Genomic DNA, 25,909 nt, shown 5'->3' on the forward strand with positions numbered 1-25,909 from the left:
TTATGAGTGTCAAGTTTTAATTATGGGTTTCAAAATTTCTGCGGGAGAAAATGTATACTTATGGAGAACATGTAAAAATAAAATTACGTCCATTTTGCATCATGATACATGTCACAACGTTACAGTGACACGCACCCACATACACAACGCACATACGCTTACACTTATCTTTAATTCTTGTTTGGGGCATTGTAACTGGCTGTAAAGAACCGCGACTGCGTCTAAAACAAAGTTGTACTCCTTAGAGTGGAGACAAAAGAGTGCGATTAAAATCATCCGTTTTAAATCACCGTTTTAAATCACAGTTATTATGAAATAGCTTTGTTACCTACCTGATCATTTATTGATTCTGGACGTTTACGTTTCGCAGATATCTACAATGTTGTCATTAACCCAGATATTAAAATTGCAACACAATAATATCTAAGAAGCAGATCAACGATTGGTGCTATGTATGGCGATATACATGTGTTTTGACACCATAGTTTGATCCTCTAGGTCCAGAAACCATGTGTGTGCTGATGTTCTTTCTCTCAGATAACATCCGTGTTTTTAAGAACTTTATTGCGTAGGGCAGTACAGAACGCAGGCAAGATCCAAGAATATTTTCTGTCCTTCATCGTTTCTTACAAAGCTGCCGATTTATTTTGTAATGCATTTATTTAAAATAGTTCTGTCAGTAGTTTGTAAGTAGGCTGTTTACATTTTTATGTTGGTAACGTCACGTAGCACTCTGTATGAAAGTCACTGACTGTGCTGTGTGGAGTCTGTGGCTGGTTGGCATTGTTGGAATATTCACTACTGTAGTGTTGGGCAGTTGGATGTGAACAGTGCATAGCGTTGCGCAGTTGGAGGTGAGCCGCCAGCAGTGGTGGATGTGGGGAGAGACATGGCAGAATTTTGAGAGTGGACGATCTGGACGTGTGTCCGTCAGAAAGAGTAAATTTGTAATATTGGATATCATGAACTAATATATATGTGATGACTTTCGAACGTTATTAAGGTAAATACATTGTTTGTTCTCTATGAAAATCTTTCATTTGCTAATTATGCCTATCAGTAGTTAGTGCCTTCAGTAGTTAGAATCCTTTATTTAGTCGGCAGTATTGGCGCGCGCTCTATTGCTGTAGTTTGAATAACGAATATTTTTGTGAGGTAAGTGATGCATGAAAGGTGTAGGTCATTGTTAGTCACGGCCATTCTATTGTAGAGATTACTGAAAGATTGCGTTGCGCTAAAAATACTGTGCGTCAGTTTAGTGTTGATCAGAATAAGTAAAGAGAGAAATGTCTGAGTACTTTCAGTTTTGCTCAGCTGTTTGAAAATCAAATAACGTAAGGGGTTTACCAGCACAGTCATTCATAAATTTTTCTAAGGGGAGGTTTCAAGTTCCCTAAAGCCACCTTTCATGCTCTCAGAAAACCAACTTATCCCGGCTCCTGGCTCCATCTCCTTAATTTTTCTCCTTTTTACAATTTCTTCTGCTTTTATCCACATTTCATAACCAAGAAGCTACGAACAGCGCCCACATTTCCACCAGGAAATATTTATCAGTGTAAAATTTTATTTCTAAACCACTTTCCTACACAATACACCGTAACAGAAAGAAAGGACATACCGCGATGGAATTAACCGAAACGGACGAAAATCAACAGATGTGATGTGAATGTACTGACAAACAAAAGATTACAATTGCGCAAAATGCGGATGATTTATTCTAGAGAAAGAGCTTTAAAAATTCAACAAGCCAATAGCACGTTCATTCGCCACCGGCCCTTATGCAAGCAGTTATTTGTCTTGGCATTGATAGAATTACTGCAAGTTCCCCTGGAGGATATCGTGCCAAATTTAGTCCGATTGGCGAGTTAGATCGTCCAAACCCCAGATGGTTTTATGGCCCTGCTCACAATGCTCCAAATGTGTTCAATAGGGGAGAGATCAGGCGACCTGGCTGGCCAATGTAGGGTTAGCAACAACAAAGAGAAGCAATATAAATTCTCGCCGTGTGTGGGTGGAATTTTCTTACTGAATTGTAAGCCTTACTATGAATGGCAACAAAACACAGGTTAGAATATCGTCGTCGTACCGATGTGCTTTAAGTGAGCAGCGGATGACAACCAGTGGTGTCCTGCCACGAAAAGAAATTGGCACCTCGGACATCATTCCTGGTTGTTGGGTCGTCTGGCGGGTGTCTGTTAGGTTGTATCCCATCGCTCTCCAGCGTGTCTCCAGACACTTCCTCGATGACCAACGGGGCTCACTTCGAAGCAGGACTCATCAGTGAATTCTCCTCCAGTCAATGGTATTTCAGGCTGAAGACCTGTCTGGAAATGCCCTGGACAGCAGGGGCGAATGATTTCGTCGATATGACGCGCCAGTTGGTAGATTTTGAGTCGATATTCCTCAGGAGGACATCCAGCAATTCTTATCAATCAATGACAAGCCGAATAACGGCTTGCATAAGGGCCTGAAGTGGACAAAAGGGTTATCGAATAGAACATTTGTGAAGATCTGACACTGTATTCATTTGTTTGTCTCTACACGTGCATTATACGTGCCAATTTCCGTTCCATTCGAATAAGTTCTTTATGGTGAGTGTTTTTTCGTCGTACAGGTGTCAGGAACAGTTGAACTATATCTGTGCAATATTCTACCGCGTGACTCCCTTTTCGATTCCATTTCCCAGCCCATGCTCTCCTTCTGAGGGTACTTTTGCTATCATCGGATTGTAGTCCCTCATCAACATAAAATTCTCGGCTGCCTTAATGTTCTACAGTGCTAGAATGTACAGTTCGTACTCTGTGTGGGCGTGTATGTGTGGCGCTCGGGCGCGCTTGTGTGTGTGTGTGTGTGTGTGTGTGTGCGTGTGTGTGTGTGTGTGTGTGTGTGTGTGTGTGTGTGTGTATGTATGTATGTGAGTGTGTGTGTGTGTGTGTGTGTGTGTGTGAGAGAGAGAGAGAGAGAGAGAGAGAGAGAGAGAGAGAGGATGTGTTAGTGTCAAAGTAAGAGACAATTACGTGGAAGCAACGTTGATACCATAGTTGCTTAAAATACTTGAAAAGCCAACTTTTTGTCAGCCAACATCCACGTAAGGCTCACTTGGCTTTCATATCGCAAATGACTGAAATGGCGATACAAATTCATCTGGCCAGTCTCCAACGTTAACAATGCCACATCCGAATGTAACCGTACCGTCCCCATGTGTTTACGGCATTAAGGCAAAAGGAAAGGTCGTTGTGGAACTGATGGCTACAGACTGGTTACAATTCCATATACCGCTGCAGTTAACGTTGTAGATACTGGGCGCTATGTTGAACATATAAATAAATACCAAGTGCGTGGCGATCGCACAATTCACACAGTGAAAAAATAGCTTAATGTCGCTCACTGTTACAATGTGTGGAACAATTCTGGAGCAGATGTGATTGAGCTCTACTGAACATACTGACCCGACGATGAGGAAAACGTACCGAAAACGCTATATTTGGAGAACAGTAGTATATAGCTGTAAATATGTGAACCACAGGAAATCTACGGAAACAGATACTGCAAATATGTGATATGTAGTGCTGTCGAGGAACGTTAGAAAATTAATAAGAGAATTACGAATAAGAATAGACGGCGTATGAAGTCTATGTACCTCCCTTAATATCAGAAGACAGACACTGTTTGGAAACCTGCTATGTCATCTACTTATAGCTGAGACACCATACTGGAATGTTTCATACCGTAGCGAAATTATCAGACTTCTTTAAGACCGCTTCTAGCTCTTCTGGTTCTGCTGAAATTGAAGCGCCATCAGTCAGAGTCTGAGAAACGCATCAGAGCGGACGTGGTGATCCGAGTATGCATTCTTGCATCATAAGTGAAACACCACGTACGTTTTAATGTACTCAGTGATCGTAAAGTTTCACAAGACGTATCTTTCTTGCATTTATAAAAGTATTCTCATATATTGAGATGTTTTCAGAGGCACGAACATCATTTTACTCTTACTGTGGTGTCACCGCCAGACACCACACTTGCTAGGTGGTAGCTTTAAATCGGCAGCGGTCCATTTAGTACATGTCGGACCCGCGTGTCGCCACTGTGTGATCGCAGACCGAGCGCCACCACAAGCCAGGTCTCGAGATACGGAATAGCACTCGCCCCAGTTGTACGACGACTTTGCTAGCGACTACACTGACGAAGCCTTTCTCTCATTTGCCGAGAGACAGTTACAATAGCCTTCAGCTAAGTCAATGGCTACGACCTAGCAAGGCGCCATTAACCATTTTAAGATAGAGTCTCACTTGTATCATCAAGGAATGCTGTATACACATGATGGATTAAAAGTTAAGTATTATAGCAGCTACGTACTTTTCTTGCTACCATTCATTACGTATCCTGTTTCAGACCTCTCTCTAGCCTACGTGAGATTAACGCGTGCCTTTCGGCTACTTCAGTGTGGCGTAGCTGTCTTGTTACGCCACAACACTTACATATGACTTTTTTCAGTTTCTGGGATTGATCTGTCACAGAAACAGTTTTTAATCATTTCTTTGTGTACGACCATTTAAGTTCGGCATTCAGTGGCATTGACTATAGTGTCCCATGGAACTAAAACGCTAATTAATTAGTGTGTTATTACTAAGTGATTTTCTTCCAAGATCTTTAGCCTTCGGCAAGTTTCTGTAGTGAGTGCAATCATTCGACGCACATGACATCTGTGTTCTTTGTGGATTCCCGTTTTACAGGCGCTATAATAATTGAAAGTGTTCATAAATGAACTGTTCGGATATAATTAGATGCATCTTCGCCAGCCTTGCTGACATTCGCGATGAAAAACATTGTGGTTATTTCGTCGAATGTTTCAGTGAAGCACAAGATAATCTTCGGTACTCCGTCAGACTGTTACATTTGTTCGATGTATCCAGAAATTACTCGAAAAATAGCCAGGAAGGAGAGAACAGCACATGAAAAAGTAACTTGCAATAAAAACTAGATACGATTATATAACATACAGTGTTTCAATATGATGGTTATGTCTGGTCAAATCCGATACCTAAAAATATACAATTTTTAGAAAATGTTATATACACTACTGTCCATTAAAATTGCTACACCACGAAGATGACGTGCTACAGACGCGGATTTTAACCGACAGGAAGAAGATGCTGTGATATGCAAATGATTAGCTTTACAGAGCATTCACACAAGGCTGGCGCCGGTGGAGACACCTACAATATGCTGAGATGAGGAAAGTTTCCAATCGATTTCTCATAGACAAACAGCAGTTGAGCGGCGTTGCCTGGTGAAACGTTATTGCGATAACCTCGTGTATGAAGGAGAAATGCGTACCATCACGTTTCCGACTTTGATAAAGGTCGGATTGTAGCCTATAGTGATTGCGGTTTATCGTATCTCGACATTGCTGCTAGCGTTGGTAGACCTGTCTGAGCTGAAATTTCCCGTCGGACGTAAATGTTTCTTTGACGTAGACTGTGATTTTCCCATCCTGATGAAGGAGCGCCACACTTATCACCCTCGCATGCTAACGGTTTGGGTATGAGGTGGAGAACATAAAGTTATCGTTAATTCTCAATGACATAATATTTTTCTTTCCTGTTCTCTTTTTACACCATTGCAAGCCGCGACATAACACATGTGTTTTCCAGATTAAGCATTAGGTCCATCGTAACGCCTATAATCGAGTATAATTTTAATCATGATTATTAACGTATTTACTGCTGAGTGTGTAGTAATTAACCTTCATGTAAATTTTTGTAATAACTATGGAACTGCTATATGAGAAGTAGAGAGTGGTAAATATGTCGATAGTCGGAGAGTCGCAGCGTGTGTGCAAGTGATCGTTCACGTGAACGCAGGTGAAGTAGCGAGTTGTTGCCGTGTCGAAATGTTAAGCTCGGTAAATACTGCCGAATGTTATATAGATTTAATATTGCCGTCAGCATTGTGTGAAGAGAAGTATCAGAGTAATTCTAGTAGTGTAAATCTCGTGAGAGGTTAAAAACTAGGCTGACAATGTATACATTTTGGAGCATTAGTTACCGCAGTTACGGTTAGTTTTTGTACCACTCACTTTTAGCGGTTTTTCAAACTATCTGTTATTTGTGCTACCACATTGACTAGTCAGGTTTACACTTCAACTGAGTAGGTGGAATCCATCAGTTTAGTTTATCAGTATTTTTAAAGCTGCGTGTCTTTTCAGCTGGCAGAAATGTCAGCTGAATTGTATCACATCCTTAGTTAATTGACTCTTCAACACATTTCAGTCATATTTGAAGTGTTATAGGTATTTTATATTAGACGAGTAGACTTCATCGGTCACTATTAAAAATACAATTCTCGAAGTTGGAACAGAAAGTATACGAAACTTTGTGACAGCACTGTTGAGAGAGAAGAGTTGAAGACGTGCTTTTGTAAGTATGAACTAATTTATAAGCTGAATACTTAATTAATTTCTAAGCTTCAGTTCTCGTGCCAATGACTTACGGCAGTAAGTATAGGGCTTTGAAATACAACATAAAAATCGACGTAGCATGACAGATTCATGAACTCCTGTACAAGATATTCCGTTTGAGAAACGTGAGAGTACGGTAGTAAGCTTTTACATGAATTGAGGAACTGCTCAATTTCTGAAAAATTTCTTCAGCTGCAGAAAGGATCTCAATTTATGTCACTACTACAAATTTTCGCTCTGTTAATGTTCTTTGGATGTCCAGCACGTGAGATAATCCACAAATGAATGAAAAGAATTGATATGGGGAATATGAATCCGTTGTTTTAGCTTCCATTTGTCGCGAATCCCTCGTCGAGCGCAAAGTCGCAAGCGAACGGAAAAAATTAATTTCTTTGAGACGGGGAAGCTTATGTCCACGAATCGTCACGGTTTCTGAAAGCATTGTTCATGCGAAACTCAGGTTGTCCTTTTGTCATATCATACACTGCGGACTGTGAATGAAGAGGAATAGGTAGGTTCCATATTTATTGATTTCCGAAAAGCTCTTGACACGGTGCCCCACTGCAGATTGTTAACGAAGTTAGGAGCGTAAGGGATAGATTCCCATATATGTGAATGGCTCAAAGCGTTCTTAAGTAATAAAGGGCGGTAGTGTGGTAGGGTCGCTATTATTTTCTACATGAACTATCAGGAAAAATTCGCACAACGAAAAAAATTATAAGAATGAGACGTGTAACGTTCCCTGGCCCACACACACTATTAATAAACTAAAATTTAATTGTAATATATACGCCGCTATGAAGCAATTTGTATATACTGTAATTATTTAACAAAAAATATTATTTAATTTTGTGTAAAGGACATTCGTTATTATTGTAATATTTTCTGTAGTAATATTATCGATGTATTTATGATTGTAATATTTCTATACTCATAATGTAATTACGAAATGTGTCAATATCTGCGATAAGAAAAATGTAAAATACAGCCGCAGATTGCAAAGAGACAATAACGGTTGATAGTCGTATAAATAGGTATACATAGTGTGCATTCTTTGTCGTCTTCCTCGAGAGCTGACAGAGAGAGGAACCTGTGACGTAGCATTTTATGAATGGGTAGACTTCATCTGTCTGTATCTAGAGTTAGCCGCCATTGGAGGAGAAATTACGAACTAATGTAAGTTGAATTATTGTTGTGGTCTAAATACATTATAATTTATCAAAAGTGTGTATTACTAATGTAAATTAGCTTGCCCATGTCATCTATAATATTTTCTTAATGAATTTTCAGCATTTTTAGCAATTATCGCTATCGCTGGTGTTGCTGGGCTGTGCCGCGACCGAACGATTTGCCGCGGCGACACATTTAAAAATTTGTTCCGCTAAGAAGAATTAACCAAACCCGTAAATCGGGAGCAGATAAAAATTAGGAGTGAATTAAGAAAATGTTTTTCTTTTACAGCGATCCAGTGACTGACGGAATTTATTACTAGTTTCACATTTGCGCATTCATAGATGGATAGTTAACGTTGAAATTTAACAATTTGTTTGTTCTTTCAAATTACCTAAATGTATAGTGAAGTGTGTTTTATCAATGATAATTAAACGTCGGCTTGGCAATATTTAACCACTTTCTGCTAATAGAGACAGTCTCGTGTTCCATAGCTAACGCCGGGAAAACATTCAATATATAAATATTTTAAAAAAATACCACTGCATTTAGAAAATGTGTGCCAAGGCCGAATTATGTAAAATATATAATTATCAACTAAATATTCTTAATCAGTTAATATTAATTTATCAGCATGAGACGGTTGACTAAGTTCACGCAATTTTAAATGTACTTAATTCTGTCCAAATGGATTTTTATTACCACACGTAAATAAGAGGTTCTACAACAAAGTTCGTATGTACAGAGAGAAAGAAAGAGCAAATAACAAAAACAATTTAAAAAGGTAACATTTGAAAACAAAATCATTTCATTATTTATTTATTTACTTATTTTTTAAATTTAATTTCATTAAAGACGGAAATCATCAGATGTGATGTTCATGTACAGACAAACAAATGATGAAAATTTTTAAAAAATGGATAATTTATCATTTAGAAATCGGCGAGTAGTTTGTAAAAGTTAAATATCATGAGAGTGTAACACTGAGCCTCTCTCTCTGCCTCTCTTATACAGATGAGGCAGTAATATGTCCCCATTTCAGTATATTTAACATGTCAAAGCATGCTTTCACCCGAATTTATAAAATTTAATATCATGACAGATAGCTCCCTGTAATTACACGTGTCCAAGGAGGAATCGTCAGTATTCAACGATATGATAGAAACGATCAGTCGAACACGTCTAGCAAACACAAGCTCTGAAGTGCCTATACGATGGGTTCAAAAGTATCCGGACACGATGCTGAAAATGACTTAGAAGCTTGTGGCGCCCTCCATCGGTAATGCTGGAATTCAGTATGGTGTTGGCTTACCCTTAGCCTTGATGACAGCTTCCACTCTTGCAGATATACGTTCAGTCAGGTGTTGGAAGGCGTCTTGGGGAGTGGCAGCTCATTCTTCACGGATTGCCGCGCTGAGGAGAGGTTTCAATGGCAGTCGGTGAGGCCTGGCACGAAGTCGGAGTTCCAAAACATCCCAAAAATGTTACATAGGATTCAGGTCAGGACTCTGTGCGGTACAGTGGATTACAGCGATGTTATTCTCGTGTAACCACTCCATCACAGTCTGTGCATTATTAACAGGTGCTCGATCGTGTTGAAAGATGCAATCGCCATCCCCAAATTGCTGTTCAACAGTGGGAGGCAAGAAGGTGCATATAACATCATTGTAGGTCTGCGCTGTGATAGTGCCACGAAAAACAACGAGGGGTGCAAACCGCCTCCATGAAAAACACGATCACACCATATACCACCGCCTCCGAATTTTACTGTTCGGATACCTACCTCATGCCATCGGATCGCCACATTGTGTAACGTGATTCGATACTCCACACAACGTTTTTCCACTTTTCAATCGTACAATGTTTACTCTCATTTACCACATAATATCCTCTCGAAAGACCTTCCATTTCAATGGATATCAGCATCCTGTGAAGACAGTTATGCAGGTTACTTTCATCTTGAGCTTCAAACCATCGCAAGGCAGTCTCTAAACATATAAATGCTTCAGAAGCAACCGGTAGGTTTTCATCTAGATTTTCTGGAACACAGACTGATGAGATGCTCTCGGTGTCAGCTTTATGAGTGACGAGGATTACAGTTCCACTATCCTGCCTGATTTGGTGTTCAAAATCTGCATGACTGAAACTCATCCATTCAACCCTGCTCTTTTAACATATTAATCACTTTGGAGATATCATTTGGCCGTAATTTTCAACTAGACTTCGAGAACTGTCCGCCATTCCCAAAATTTTATCTCATGCCTCTTTCAAATTCGTAGCTTTAACACCACTGCATGCTGCTTCAATCATGAACGACTCATCTTTTGAATCAATATTTGTTGATTTCTTAACAGGCTTTCATTCCTCTTTGTCTGTTCCTAACAATGACTTACGTAACAATTCTTTTCCATTATACAGTTTGAAGGTACCAATAATGTATTGATCGTTGCACAATAATAATATGGTTACGTTAGGTGGAACAAGGATCGTTACAAGTTCGTTAAAGATCACCGATTAAATTAATGAACTCGCCATTTTCGTTCAAAATATTACCAAGTGGACGAGTTTGTTCGATGCTAAAGAGCAGTAATGTTGTCCCCCTTCTGCTGTTCTTTACCTGATGAGCTTTCACAGGGCGTAAAAAATAATCCGTAAAAGATTCCTCAAAAATGGCACTATCCAAGCAGCCGCTCTTTTGTAGCTTTTATGACTGAAAGCACAGGCAGTCAGTGGCTGCACAAGCCAAAACAGTTCTACGATCCTTGCTTATTTTCTAACCAGGTGCTGCTATTTCAGGACGTGAAACACGAGGTTTTCCTGGAAAAGCTTTTCAACTGATCACAGTTTCGTCAGCGTGGTTAAAGATTTCGAGAAAATAAACACTTTCCCTCAAAATGTCCCTTGGTATGGATTTGAAAGCATGAGGTGCAGAAGAATCAGCACACAGCTTTTCCCCTTGTGTTTGAAGCTCTCGAATGCCCTGTCTTGAATTAAAGCGTTTCAACAACCCCGCGCTTGCTTTAAAGTTCGACGGCACTCTTAGATTTTCTTTAAATTCAGTTGCCTTTTCACACAGAATAGGGCCATAGACAGATTCATCTTGCAATCTTTTTGTGTAAATCGCTTTACAGCATCATCTAGGTTTGTAGCGAGATTCATAGTTTTAGGATTTGTCGACACACCACTGTAATCAAGCCTTTTCAACATACCTATCTTTTATTATTCTCGTACGAGTTCTTATCTCCTGTAGGAAGGACAACACGTTCACGTTTAGGCATTTTATATCGCAAGTTTACTTAACGCGGCAAAGTTGAGTTGACACAAATTCTGTTGGGTTTGTAGTTAATGTTTGGAACTCGGACCTATTTAGCTGCAATGGTAAAAGTTCTCAATGAACCACAGTCTCTGTAAGTAGTTCGCTAATAGTTCAAAGTATCGTAAGTCATATGATGACGTCGAACGAATCGTCACCATTGTTGACTGGTGGCCAATGCTAAATAGAAACATATAAATCACAGCAGGTTTCTCAGTAACGTTGACAAAGTGGTGGCTGCGTGGCCTGGATCTGCTACGACTAAAATAATTGAAGTCGTTGGTAAAAAATTGTATCTTTTGTACTTAACTGGTTGCACAGGATTCTTCTTAGCCGCATACATATAATTATAAACAGATAGCTGTTGAGGCCTCACTTAGACCGTACGTTGCTAAGCGGATTGTTAGAGGTTGCTTCCTATTAGCTGAAGGCTATGCAACTTTACTACTTGACGTCCCGAGCAAGAGTGGACGAGAGCTCGCTAGAAACTTGATACAAGCCGCGGAGCTGCGCTGGTCGCTACTCGCGGGTCCAACAGTACTAATACGGACCGCGGTCGATAACTGCAACCCCTAACAAGTGTGTTATCGAATGTTGAGACCACAGTAAGTAGTCGAACCAGATTTGTAAATCAACATTTTTGGGCTAACTCTGGCGTCTTTTTAATAACATTTAGCTGGCAAATGAGTGATTTACCTGAGATATATAATTATGGCTCTTTCACAATCATGTTGTTTATTGTCCAACCTTTATCCTCCCTGTCAAAAGGAATTCATTAAAATCCGTGTTGATTAAACGAAATTTATTTCTGCTGAACTTATGTTTCAAAACTTGCTTCAGTACGTAAGAACGTAACTACGTATAAAAAAAAAAAAAAAAAGCTGAGACCCTTATTGGAAACACTATTGCAGCACAGCATAGCATCGTAACTTCACAATAACGAAGGAAGCTGTTCTATGTAAAACAGACTTTGATTTATGCAGCATGAAAATGTCTTATTAGACTGAATTACAAAGCACAAGTAAGCAAATTAATGCTGTGTAGGTATCTCTTCTCATCATACAGATACACAAGACCAAGAACGTAACTACGTATAAAAAAAAAAAAAAAAAAGCTGAGACCCTTATTGGAAACACTATTGCAGCACAGCATAGCATCGTAACTTCACAATAACGAAGGAAGCTGTTCTATGTAAAACAGACTTTGATTTATGCAGCATGAATAACGATGAGCCAGGGACTGAAATGAGGAGAGGAACAGCGAAGGTCTATTCAGTGCAATAGTTTGCTACGTCTAAGAAATAACGTAATATTGCAGTGAAGATAATATGAAGTTTATCCCGTAAGTGCCTAGCCGGAATAGTATTCATATTTTTATTGTGAGTGAAAGAAAGTTAGTGAAAGCAGCTGACATGAAGATATTTATATAATTATGTTTTCATATTTGTATTGTTTCGTGCTTTTTTTCAGATATTAAATCCACGAAAATGAAAAGTGATAAACAAATTTAACATAGGTTGCAAAATCATGTGGAACACGTATTTCCTGAAGTTGTTTTAAACTGTATTATATAGGTGATATGAGAGTGGGAAAAAACTCTTTCAAAATGATATCACCGTTGATTACCTTTTAGTTTGCCTGCGTATAATATTTGAACATATCTCTCTCCGTGTACGGTAGTTGTATTTATCCAATAGTATCCATTTTATTGCATTTTTGTATACGTCTCTCCCCTATTTAAATTGCTTAAAAAGAATAAATATTGCAAAATAATGATGTACAATAATACAACTTGCTTAATTTTCGCGTTTTTCTGGCTTTGTTAGTAGACACATTGAGCTTCTTTCGTTTTGGAGAGTTGGCAACGCTTTCTCTTATTGCTTCCAGTCCCATCTCGGGTTTCTTAGCGACGATGCCGGGAAAGCTTAGTGCACATATAATCCAAAAGTCAGCACTATCTGTCCTCATAGAATGATCGGAGTCTGTTGGCAGGAGTACAGCTCTTCTATGAGATATCGGTGATAGCTTCCAGCAAGTGTAGTATTTCATGTACCAGACACTTGATAAACACGATTCCCATACAATTAATGACAGAGTACGCACATTCGATAGCTCTATGCATCCACTAATCATCGATCCGAAGAGTTTATGGGCGTCGCCAGTATCCACAACGATGAATCTGTGTGTGTGGTTAATGGAAACTATATCGTACCATTACAAATCAACAAATACATTCTGCAGCTCGTTTTACGTTGGATCGAATGTTGTTGTTGTTGTGATCTTCAGTCCAGAGAATGGTTTGATGCAGCTCTCCATGCAACTCTATCCTGTGCAATCTTCTTCATCTCCCAGTACCTACTGCAACCTACATCCTCCTGTATCTGTTTAGTGTATTCATCTCTTGGTCTCCCTCTAAGACTTATACCCTCCATGCTGCCCTCCAATACTAAATTCGTGATCCCTTGATGCCTCAGAACATGTCCTACCAACCGATCCCTTCTTCTAGTCAAGTTGTGCCACAAACTTCTCCCCAATCCTATTCAATACCTCCTCATTAGTTACATGACCTACCCATCTAATCTTCAGCATTCTTCTGTATCACCACATATCGAAAGCTTCTATTCTATTCTTGTCCAAACTAGTTATCGCCCATGTTTCACTTCCATACATGGCTACACTCCACACAAATACTTTGAGAAACGAATTCCTGACACTTAAATCTATAATCGATGTTAACAAATTTCTCATCTTCAGAAACGCTTTCCTTGCCATTGCCAGTCTACATTTTATATCCTTTCTACTTCGACCATCATCAGTTACTTTGCTACCCAAATGGCAAAACTCCTTTACTACTTTAAGTGTCTCATTTCCTAATCTAATGCCCTCAGCATCACACGACATAATTCGACTACATTTCAAGACACTAACCATTCCGTTCAACTGCTTTTCTAAGTCCTTTGCTGTCTCTGACAGAATCACAATGTCATCAGCGAACCTCAAAGTTTTTATTTCTTTCCATGGATTTTAATACCTATTCCGAATTTTTCCTTTGTTTCCGTCACTGTTTGCTCAATATACAGACTGAATAACATCGGGGAGATGCTACAACCCTGTCTCACTCCCTTCCCAACCACTGCTTCCCTTTAATGTCCCTCGTCTCTTATAACTGCCATCTGGTTTCTGTACAAATTGTGAATAGCCTTTCGCTCCCTGTATTTTACCGCTGCCACCTTCAGAATTTGAAAGAGAGTATTCCATTCAACATTGTCAAAAGCTTCCTCTAAGTCTAAAAATGCTAGAAACGTAGGATCGCCTTTCCTCAATCCTCTAAGATGAGTCGTAAGTTCAGTATTGCCTCACGTGTTCCAATATATCTAAGGAATCCAAACTGATCTTCCCCGAGGTCGGTTTCTACCAATTTTTCCATTCGTCTGTAAAGAATTCGCGTTAGTATTTTGCATCCGTGACTTATTAAACTGATAGTCCGGTAATTTTCACCTGTCAACACGTGCTTTCTTTGGGATTGGAATTATTATATTCTTCTTGAAGTCTGAGGGTATTTCGCCTGTCTCATACATCTTGCTCACCAGATGGTAGAATTTTGTCAGGACTGGCTCTCCCAAGGCTGTCAGTAGTTCTAATGGAATGTTGTCTACTCCCGGTGCCTTGTTTCGACTTAGGTCTTTCAGTGCTCTGTCAAACTCTTCACGCAGTGTCATATCTCCCATTTCATCTTCATCTATATCTTCTTCCATTTTCATAATATTGTCCTCAAGTACATCGCCCTCTATATACTCCTTCCACCTTTCTGCTTTCCCTTCTTTGCTTATAACTGGATTTCCATCTGAGCACTTGATATTCATACAAGTGGTTCTCTTTTCTCCAAAGGTCTCTTTAATTTTCCTGTAGGCAGTATCGAGCTTACCCCTAGTGAGATAAGCCTCTACATCCTTACATTTGTCCTCTAGCCGTCCCTGCTTAGCTGTTTTGCATTTCTTGTCGATCTCATTTTTGAGACGTTTGTATTTCTTTTTGCCTGCTTCATTTACTGCATTTTTATATTTTCTCCTTTCATCAATGAAATTCAATATTTCTTCTGTTACCCAAGGATTTCAACTAGCCCTCGTTTTTTTACTTACTTGATCCTCTCCTGCCTTCACTACTTCATCTCTCAAAGTTACTCATTCTTCTTCTACTGTATTTCTTTCCCCCATTCCTGTCAATTGTTCCCTTATTCTCTCCCAGAAACTCTGTACAACCTCTGGTTCATCCAGTTTATCCAGGTCCCATCTCCTTTAATTCCTACCTTTTTGCAGTTTCTACAGTTTTAATCTACAGTTCATAACCAATAGATTGTGGTGTGAGTTCGCATCTGCCCTTGGAAATGTCTTGCAATTGAAAACCTGGTTCCTAAATCTCTGTCATACCATTATATAATCTATCTGAAACCTGTCAGTATCTCCAGGCTTCTTCCGTACATACAACCTTCTTTTATGATTCTTGAACCAAGTGTTAGCTATGATTAAGTTGTACTCTGTGCAAAATTCTACCAGGCGGCTTCCTCTTTCATTCCTTACTCCCAATCCATAGTCACCTACTACGTTTCCTTCTCTCCATTTTCCTACTCTCGAATTCCAGTCACCCATGACTATTAAATTTTCGTCTCCCTTCTCTACCTGAATAATTTCTTTTATCTCATCATACGTTTCATCAATTTCTTCACCATCTGCAGAGCTAGTTGGCGTATAAACTAGAACTACTGTAGTAGGCGTGGGCTTCGTGTCTATCTTGGCCACAATAATGCGTTCACTATGCTGGTTTTAGTAGCTTACCCGCACTCCTATTTTTTTATTCATTATTAAACCTACTCCTGCATTACCCCTATTTGATTCTGTATTTATGGCCCTGTATTCACCTGACCAAAAGTCTTGTTCCTCCTGCCACCGAACTTCACTAATTCCTACTATATCTAACTTTAACCTATCCATTTCCCTTTTTAAATTTTCTAACCTACCTGCCCGATTATGGGATCTGACATTCCACGCTCCGATCCGTAGAACGCCAGTTATCCTTCTCCTTATAACGGCGTCCTCTTGAGTAGTCCCCGCCCAGAGATACGAGTGGGGGACTATTTTACCTCCGGAATATTTTACCCAAGAGGACGCCATCATCATTTCACCATACAGTAAAGCTGCATGCCCTCGGGAAAAATTACGGCTGTAGTTTCCCCTTGCTTTCAACCGTTCGCAGTAGCAGCACAGCAAGGCCGTTTAAGTCAGTGTTACAAGGTCAGACCAGTCAATCATCCGGACTGTTGCCCCTGCAACTGCTGAAAAGGCTGCTGCCCCTCTTCAGGAACCACACGTTTGTCTGGCCTCTCAAGAGATACCCCTCCGTTGTGGTTGCACCTTGCACCTACGGTATGGCTATCTGTGTCGCTGAGGCTCGCAAGCCTCCCCACCAACGGCAAGGTCCATGGTTCTTTGGGGAGGGGGAGGCTGGATCGAATAAGGACTAACCAATATCGGACACCATTTGCGTCGTTGAGATTTACCTAACTTTCTGTAAGTCTAATATCTCAATCGCTGCCACCAACAATGGTTTCCTCAAAATAAATCAACTAAGCGTTATGTATATACTCTTCACATCAAGCTCAAAACAGAAGTCTTTCTTTCACACCACATTAGTATGGTGAGTAATGATAATCTCCGCAGAGTAGCGCTTCAGCCCAAAGGGAATCAAACTCATTCGCAAGTTGATACTCTTGTTATAACTGACCAAAACTTTTTCACTTTGTAACCAAAATACCTATACTGCATTACGTTCAGTAAAAGAAAAATACGCACACACACACACTCATACACACACACACACACACACACACACACACACACACACACACACACATACACACAGACACACACACACACACACACACACACACACACACACACACACACACACACACAGACTTTAAACGTAAACTACATTTCAACATCCTGACTGAGGCAACGTCCTCAACAACGATCATGCTCTAGAAATAATTTAATACGGTTCCTATCCCCGGTTTCCTGGCGACTGCCGTAACTGGAAAGCCATTCTCATTTACTTCCAGTTGGGATCTCCAGCTGCCCCACCATCACCTCGTCTGATACTTGGCTGTATAGAACTGTGAACCTGTGCGGCGTCTCAGACATCCCACTCCATCCATCAGATTGGAGAATGAAGTTATTTAAAATTAAAAATCACACTCAAATGGTTCAAATGGCTCTGAGCACTATGGGACTTAACATCTACGGTCAGCAGTCCCCTAGAACTTAGAACTACTTAAACCTAACTAACCTAAGGACAAAAATCACACTATAAAGTAGTAATTGCCTCTGCAAACGCATATTAGGTAGCATGACTTTCGTTTACCAATAAATGAAACACATACACAGTACCTCATATATCGTGCAAAACAAGTGAAGACTGTCTCCTCTGGAAATAAATTAGTACTTCAGGATGCAGGTACCGAAAAGGGGGGGATAATACAATTGGGCGTAGTATCAGAGTTCTGGTTTGCATAAAGGTGGTCATTTATCTCGAAACACCCTGAGACTACGCCAATACATCCATCTCCAAACTCCCATAGATATACAGACGCTGTGGGATAACCGCCGGACACCCTGGTTTCGAAGCGGCCATGCTGTTAAAATGCCGAATCGTCGGAAAATACTATACCCCAACAGTCACGATGAATACGTTCCCCATAAAACGCTTTTCAGCATAGTCGAAGATGAAGTTGGCGCTAACGGTTGACGGCCACGATCTTACTTTCTTGTCCAGCCTTCCGGATCGTGAATCAAACCGTGTAAACGGTGACCCAGGAAACTTATCAGTATGTTTTAACAGCAGTGCATTTTAAGAAGCGCATCGCTTTGATGTATTTAAAAGTTCATCATGTTGGACTGCTCTTGTTACGCCTACGGCTATCCATTGTCCATGATCTGAATGATCGCGAGCCGGGAAGTCACTACTACAACCTACTGAATATTTTATTCACTTGAAATGGGGTGCTGAGGGTGTTGTTCGACGCAAAATTGACGCCATTGAGGATACTACGTCTGTCACTTATCGCCCAGAATAACACGACTCCATATCACAAATCTGGATCTAAAACCAATGAAGTATCTAAACAATACAGCTGACAGGACGGTTTAAGATCCAAGCGACACGAGCGGCCTCTTTTGGCGGTAAGCTCAGAGGAGCGACAAAACTCATATTTCTTTGACGTACAGTGGCTTTGAACGAAATTATGTTTACAAACCACCAGTTAAGTATTGCTTTCAAAAGAATTACCATGAGCATACAGAAAGCTGTGGATCTAGTTCAAAGTGTTACCATTAGGAGTTTTTTTTCTTTTTTAAGAAAAAAGATGAGATCAGAACAGAGTTTTAATAATATTTTGCCAACAAACTTGGTTCTCATTCAGACTTCGATAAAGAAAAGAAAATTCATCCTATGGGAGGAAAAAGGAGGAGCTATTAACTTACAAGACTAACGATGAATCTGTTGATGAAGACGGAACAGCATGCACCTTTAACGTCATTTTTTCCATATCATTGTCAATAAATCAGTCTGCTAGGTAAAGGACAGGTTTGAAGTTATTGGCAATCTTAGTAAGAGTTTCCACTTTTTTTGCAGCTATTCATGGTCTGCAGTTGCCGGATGGCAGAAAACTAAAGGTACGTGATGATGATGGACGGAAGGGACTAAACGATGGTAGTATCATCTTACGCCAGTTTTTCCGTGTGGAAGTTCTCCACAAAGCATACTACTGTATATTATGGACATATTTTCCTGATATTTTTGGAAATTAGGAATTCTCCTGACTTTACCTACCTATATACTTATTTAGTGTTGAGTGAACTTTTTCAAAACTCAATTTGATAGTAGCATATTATTATCAAGACAAGCTAAAAAAGGATTATGTGGACTGTCAGCCGTAGCCAGTGACAGCGAAACCTTGAAGTCAACAAACTCAGAGTTAAATAGGATGATTTCACCCACAGGCAAAATTGTCAGAATATATACTGAACATCCGTTGGAAGTATACATTATTTCATTCATAGAGTTAGACATTAATTTGCATTTAGCTTTTCTGTTACACATATAAAATTTTGACGACTTTTCAGATATTTTCATAGCAAATTTTGTATAATCTATATATTTACTGGTGAGCTATCTTCAAGTACAGTGTACAACTTAAACAGCTTAACTGTGTCTTAATTTTTACACGTCAGCATAAAATCATTGAATATTTTTTGTATTAATGCCGCAATTCTTCCAAAGGAAAGGGAAATAACTAGTAAATTTTAGTAAAGTTTCATTACTAAACTAAAAATTTAGAAATTTTATATTTTCATTCTTTCCACTTTCTTTAATAGACAGCCCATTTTTATTGACACTGGAACTACATAGTTGGTTCAAAAATGGTTCAAATGGCTCTGAGCACGATGGGACTTAACAGCTGTGGTCATCAGTCCCCTAGAACTTAGAACTACTTAAACCTAACCAACCTAAGGACATCACACACATCCATGCCCGAGGCAGGATTCGAACCTGCGACAGTAGCGGTCGCGCGGTTCCCGACTGCGCGCCTAGAACCGCGAGACCTCAGCGGCCGGCTACATAGTAGGTCCCGGTCTTTCGGCTTTCTCTAAAAGCTTTTAGAGATCTCAGATATACCGCTAAACAGAAATGTATTGTAAGTTTTTTGTTACAGAGAAATGTCGACGTATCACTTATTTTAAAACCTAAAGAAAAGCATAGCAATATAGCTAGATTAATACTTTCAAAGTATTAATACTTTCAAAGTATTAGAACCGAATAAAAGGCAAGTATATTCGGCGACAGCGTTAATGGCCTCTCGCCGCGCAGCTTACTGAGGATGCTGCGTTGTCAATTCGGCCGAAAATGCACAGACAGTAGCTACACTGTGGACAGCTAAATTTTAAACTACGTTTACTGTAGACAGAACGGCAAGATAAGTAACATAAGATACCCATTCCATAACCGATTAGGCACTGAATTATTCTCTGTTGAACAGGCTGCTGGACAAGACATTAAATTTTCCATGCAAATTACAATGTAAATTTACATTCCATTCACATACTTTCTTACTAGGATCTTTTATTGTTGCTGCCTTTGAAACTGGACGTGGGTAACAGACTGACGATTAGCGAGTCCATTATTTAGTTTCGGTAAACTTCCTTCCGATAATCTTCTTCTTGCCATTTGACAGTGTGACGTATGCTAGCTTCCCAAACAACAATCGTGATTTTGTCTACTGCTTCATGTATCAATCCTTCATTGTGCGCGGCTTTAAACGTAGTATTTGTATCCACCACATATCTCTTCACCTGCGACCGCACCAGTTCCGTAAGATTATAATGGCGGTGCTAAGGAGGTACTTCCATCACCTTGTGAGCATGTTGCTTAGTTATGGAATCAGTTTACTATTTTTTACCGCTGCTTTCATAAATATTCAAGAGCTCCAAAGCTCCGGTCTTGTTTGTGTTTCAATATGTGGTATATCATTAGTTTTCAGACATGAATTAATATGTCGGCTTGTGCTTGTGGTGGAAGATCTGTCGTCAAAAACAGAGTGCTAGTTTGCACTGTCCATAAACGTAACACATCTTAGATGAAAATAAACCAACAGCTGATTCAGAAACCAGGAATATCACTATGCTCCACTAAAACTCTCTGTCTGTCCTTGGGTATAACATAATTATATCTAATGTTCTTCAGTACTCTTTGCATTGATCTTGCACATTCTTCAGACCCAGTAGCTTTGTGCTTAACAGCGAGAAAATTTCGCTGCCGAAGGAAAATCACCTCTTTCACAAAATTCGAAAGCCTTTCGACGCAAAACATCTCGATCACGGTCATTAATCTCTGTTACTCTTTTTAGCACGTCACGTTTCTTCTCTGGAGACCAAACCTCCTTATTTACAGCTTGGCCTTCTGAACAATTTGTCTGACAGTTTCGTACATTACGATCTTCTGCACAATCATTCTTCTGACACTTCGTACACTAGTATGGTCGCAGGCTGCTGCAAGGCGTTCTTGCAGCTTTGGCAACTTCGCAGAGTGCCTATCCAGAAACTGCCTCACGGTACATATAAAAAATAAGGCGCCCTGCCTGCTTGTGAAATAATTGGCAGCCTCTGGGAGTTTCAGCCATTAAGGCAAAACTCAGAGAACACTATAGAAATAAGCCACTCGTAGTTTTGTACACCTAACACACAGTAAAATGCTCAAGTATGGCGTTGGAAACGCAGTGAGCACTGATTGGCTAGTCACAGTCATAGCCAAGAGAACATCAACGCTGTCAGCGAATGTATTGTCTGAAGTAGAGCGTTATGAAAGGGGTAGAGGGAGAGAGTGTCACCAAAGCACTTGTATGGAAAAATCCGGTCCTGCGTATGAGATATCTGATGCTGGAGACTCTTGTATGAGCTACATCTGACAAAAACGTATTATTTTTGCACAGTGTTGCCACTGTGACACATTGCAACAATGGATGAATAACATACTATATTCGTGCTCGCCAAAGTGTTGCGATCATCAGACAGAGACACACATTTATTATGTGATATTTTATCCACATTGTCAATAAATATATAGGTAATGTTACGTGAACTTGAACATGCGACGCTGCTCCAAATAGGTAACGCGACTCTGCTCCAAAAAGGAAATGCAACTCACTTGCTTTTATTTTGGGTGACTAATGTAATCAGTAATTCATGTACAACGATTACAAATAATTTGGTTCTCACCATATACCAGCTGTTGGAGCCGACAATGTTTCGTACATGCAACCTGGTGTAAACCAAAGATATACGTACAGGGCTAACATGTACAGGAAAATGGCCGCTAGATGGCTACCACCTCGGATGAAGCACGGTGCGAGGTGAGTGTTGTCGGCGGTAGAGCACTGAGTACACGACATCCATTTTGCTGATGGCCCCCGGCCCAGAAGGGCGTCTTTGCGAACCGCTGAACCACCTGCCGGCCTACAGCGCCAAAGACTCACCCCTCCGTTCCTTTCCAGTTCTTTCATTCTGAAATTTCACCAGACGACTTTCTCATTACGTTCTCCGTGTTTGTGAATGCCCGCAACACAGCTACACACTGTTTTCAAATCTCACTTCTTTGCTCTTAAAAGAGGCGGAGGTAAATTTTCTCATCGAGCTGTTTGCGTATAGAAACGCATATTCGACCAAAGAAGGTTTTCTTTCATTAATGATCACGGGGATTTTCCATACACTGGATAGGGGAATAGAGGTTTCCACTAGGCGGTCCATTTGTTTTATCTGTTTCACTTGTTCCAGCTCAGTTTTGCAGTAAAAAAAAAAAAAATGATTCAAATGGCTCTGAGCACTATGGGACTTAACTACTGTGGTCATTAGTCCGCTAGAACTTAGAACTACTTAAACCTAACTAACCTAAGGACATCACACACATCCATGCCCGAGGCAGGATTCGAACCTGCGACCGTAGCAGTCGCGCGGTTCCAGACTGCGCGCCTAGAAACGCTAGACCACAGCGGCCGGACTCAATGCAGTTACAATCATTTCGAAACGTATGAATGCAAGTTCATGAAGAATGACTTTTTAAAGCACGATAGTAGTATTTACACTGTTCACCTTTGACATCGTTTAAAGGTCTAAGAATAGAATAATGAAGCCACATGAAATTGAATGAGTTCTTAGAGTCAGTAGTCGGGGAAGTGGATGACCAGTTATTTGTTTCATTTATTGCCATTTTAGCCTGAACAGATTAGGGCCTTAAGCCCCTCTCCTACATCTGACTAAGAACTACACATATAAAACATTTAACGTAAGTCAAACAATAACAATAATTTCCATTATTAATAAAACAATAACTGGCAATAATAATAATCGTAGTGACGCTAATTACAATGATAAAATAATGACAGAGGAATTATCAGTGATACTGATTAATTATACATAACAGACACGTTAGTTATAATTTCTATTATTAATACAAAGCAATAACTGGCAATACTACTACTAATAATAATAAGAAACAAGACGAAAGCTATAAATACCTGTGCTATACCAATATTGACCTACTCATTTGGAGTAGTGAAATGGAGTAACACAGACCTAGAAGCACTCAATACACTTACCCGATAACAATGCCACAAATATAGAATACATCACATACATTCAGCAACAGAAAGACTCACATTAAGCAGAAAGGAAGGAGGAAGGGGATTTATCGACATAAAAAACCTACATTAGGGACAGGTAGACAATTTAAGAAAATTCTTTATAGGACGAGCAGAAACTAGCAAAATACACAAAGCAATCACTCATATAAATACATCGGTTACACCATCGCAATTTCATAACCACTTCTACAACCCTTTAGATCACATAACATCAACAGATACGAAGAAAGTAAATTAGAAAAAGAAAACACTACATGGCAAGCACCAGTATCATCTAACACAGCCACACATTGATCAAGACGCATTGAACACATGGTTAACAAAAGGCAATATATACAGTGAGACGGAAGGATTCATGATTGTAATACAGGATCAATCAATAAACACCAGATATTACAGCAAGCATATTATTAAAGATCCCAATACCACAACAGATAAATGCAGACTTTGCAAACAGCAAATAGAAACAGTAGATCGCATCACAAGCAGATGTACAATACTAGCAAATACAGAATACCCCAGAAGACATGACAATGTAGCAAAAATAATACATCAACAACTTGCCATACAACATAAACTAATAAAACAACACGTTCCCACATACAAGTATGCACCACAAAATTTACTGGAGAATGATGAATACAAATTATACTGGAACAGAACCACTATAACAGACAAAACAATACCACATAACAAACCTGACATCATACTCACCAACAAAAAGAAGAAATTAAAACAACTAATCGAAGTATCCATACCCAATACAACAAATATACAGAAGAAAACAGGAGAAAAAATTGATAAATACATCCAACTGCCTGAGGAAGTCAAAGACATGTGGCATCAGGATAAAGTTGACATCATACCAATTATACTATCAACTACAGGAGTCATACCACACAATATCCACCAGTACATCAACGCAATACAGCTACAACCAAATGTATATATACAACTACAGAAATCTGTAATTATTGATACATGTTCAATTACCCGAAAGTTCCTAAATGTAACGTAACGTATACTGTACAGTTAAAAGGAAGTCACGCTTGATCAAGGTCCGCGTCACTTTCCATTTTTAACCAGACATAACATCTGAGACCGGAAAGATAAATAGTAATAACAGCAACACTAAAAATAATGATAATAATAAAATAATGGCGGCATTGTGATTGATATTTATTAGTTTAGCACTTTTGAAGCTCTGTTTGGTGATAGGAGAAGTGAAAGGGATGATGAAAAAGGAGAAAATTAAAATGAAAGTAACAATATGTACTGGGAATTTCAATAGAGAGTTCTGTAGAGAAGGGGAGGAAAAATTGGTGGGCGAGGGAAGGTTCACGAGAGTGAGCTGCATAAATGTTGAGTGTTGTGATAGAAGGTGAGCCATTACCTGTCGTTAGAAATTTGAAAGGATTTTAATTTCTCAGGTATTTTGAGGAAGATTGTTCAAATGTCGGTTTTCTGATACAGAACATAATTTCAATAACATGGCAGTATTGTATAGTGATACAGAGAGGATCGTACGTTGTTGATAATGACTATTTCTGCTGTGTTGTCCGGACAGTAGTGTAAGGGTTGAAGATAATTAGGAAGACGTGCTATGATTGAGGACGTGATACAGCAAACACAGGATATGATAATCATTACGCTTATGGTTTACTGAGTAAGTCTGAATAAGTGCGAATGTACCAACAAAGGGTAAAGGGTGAGAAATGCTTGTACCACTGTTCTCGAACATTGTCTTCTCAATTCTGACCGGAATATGTGAAAGAAAGCCATAGAATGGATGCAGTACCGTGTTGTTGCTGACCGATATGATCAGCACGAGAGTATATCAGAAATACTCCGTGTTCTTAGATGAGAATCTTTGGACAGAAGAAATCGATCGTTTTGAAAGACTGCTAAAAAACGATATAGAGTCAGAATTTGTGACAAAATGTAGAATGATACTACTTTCTGCAACATTCATATTGTACAGCACCCATATGGACAAAATAAGTTAATTCTATATTTACCAACATACAACTTGTACCTGAACCATTTATTGGTGCTGTGGTCTTCGCTCCCAAGACTGGTTTGATGGAGCACTCGAAGCTAGTTTACCCTCTCCTACTTTGAATAAGTACGAAAAACCACATCCATTTGACCTTGGTTACTGTGTACATGAGTAGGTGTCTCTCTACATTTACACCCCCACGTTTCCCTCCATTGCTGAACTGATTATTCAGCGGTGAACCATGAATTTTCCTATCACCTGAACCCTTAGTTTAGTAAAATTGGGCTGTGCTGACGGCTGACTTGCATTTCCACCTCGGCAATCACTTCACGCCAGCGTGGGGCAGCTGTCCAAGTCACAGTAGAAGGCGTGGCTATCAGAAGGCGTGGCTATCAGCATATTGGCAGACACAGCACCAAGCTAACCTTTGCTGAGGCATTGTGGGAGGGATCAGCACAGTGGGAAGGATGCACCTTGGTTGGTGAATCACTGGCGACCAGGCATTAGTGAAACACCGGAGCTTGTTTAGTAATGGTGGGGTGGGTCTGATATATGCTGGTACATGTTCAGTTACATTGAATGCCATTTCTTGCTTTAATAACAAATACGTGCCTGACTGTTGCTAAATGTAATTATTTTTACGCGAAGAAAAGTTTTATTTTTCAATAACAATCCCGTGAGCTACACTCTTAGTTTCTTATATGTGAATTAGTGAATT

The sequence above is a fragment of the Schistocerca serialis genome, chromosome 1 (assembly GCF_023864345.2).
Source record: "Schistocerca serialis cubense isolate TAMUIC-IGC-003099 chromosome 1, iqSchSeri2.2, whole genome shotgun sequence".
Lineage (NCBI taxonomy): Eukaryota > Metazoa > Arthropoda > Insecta > Orthoptera > Acrididae > Schistocerca > Schistocerca serialis.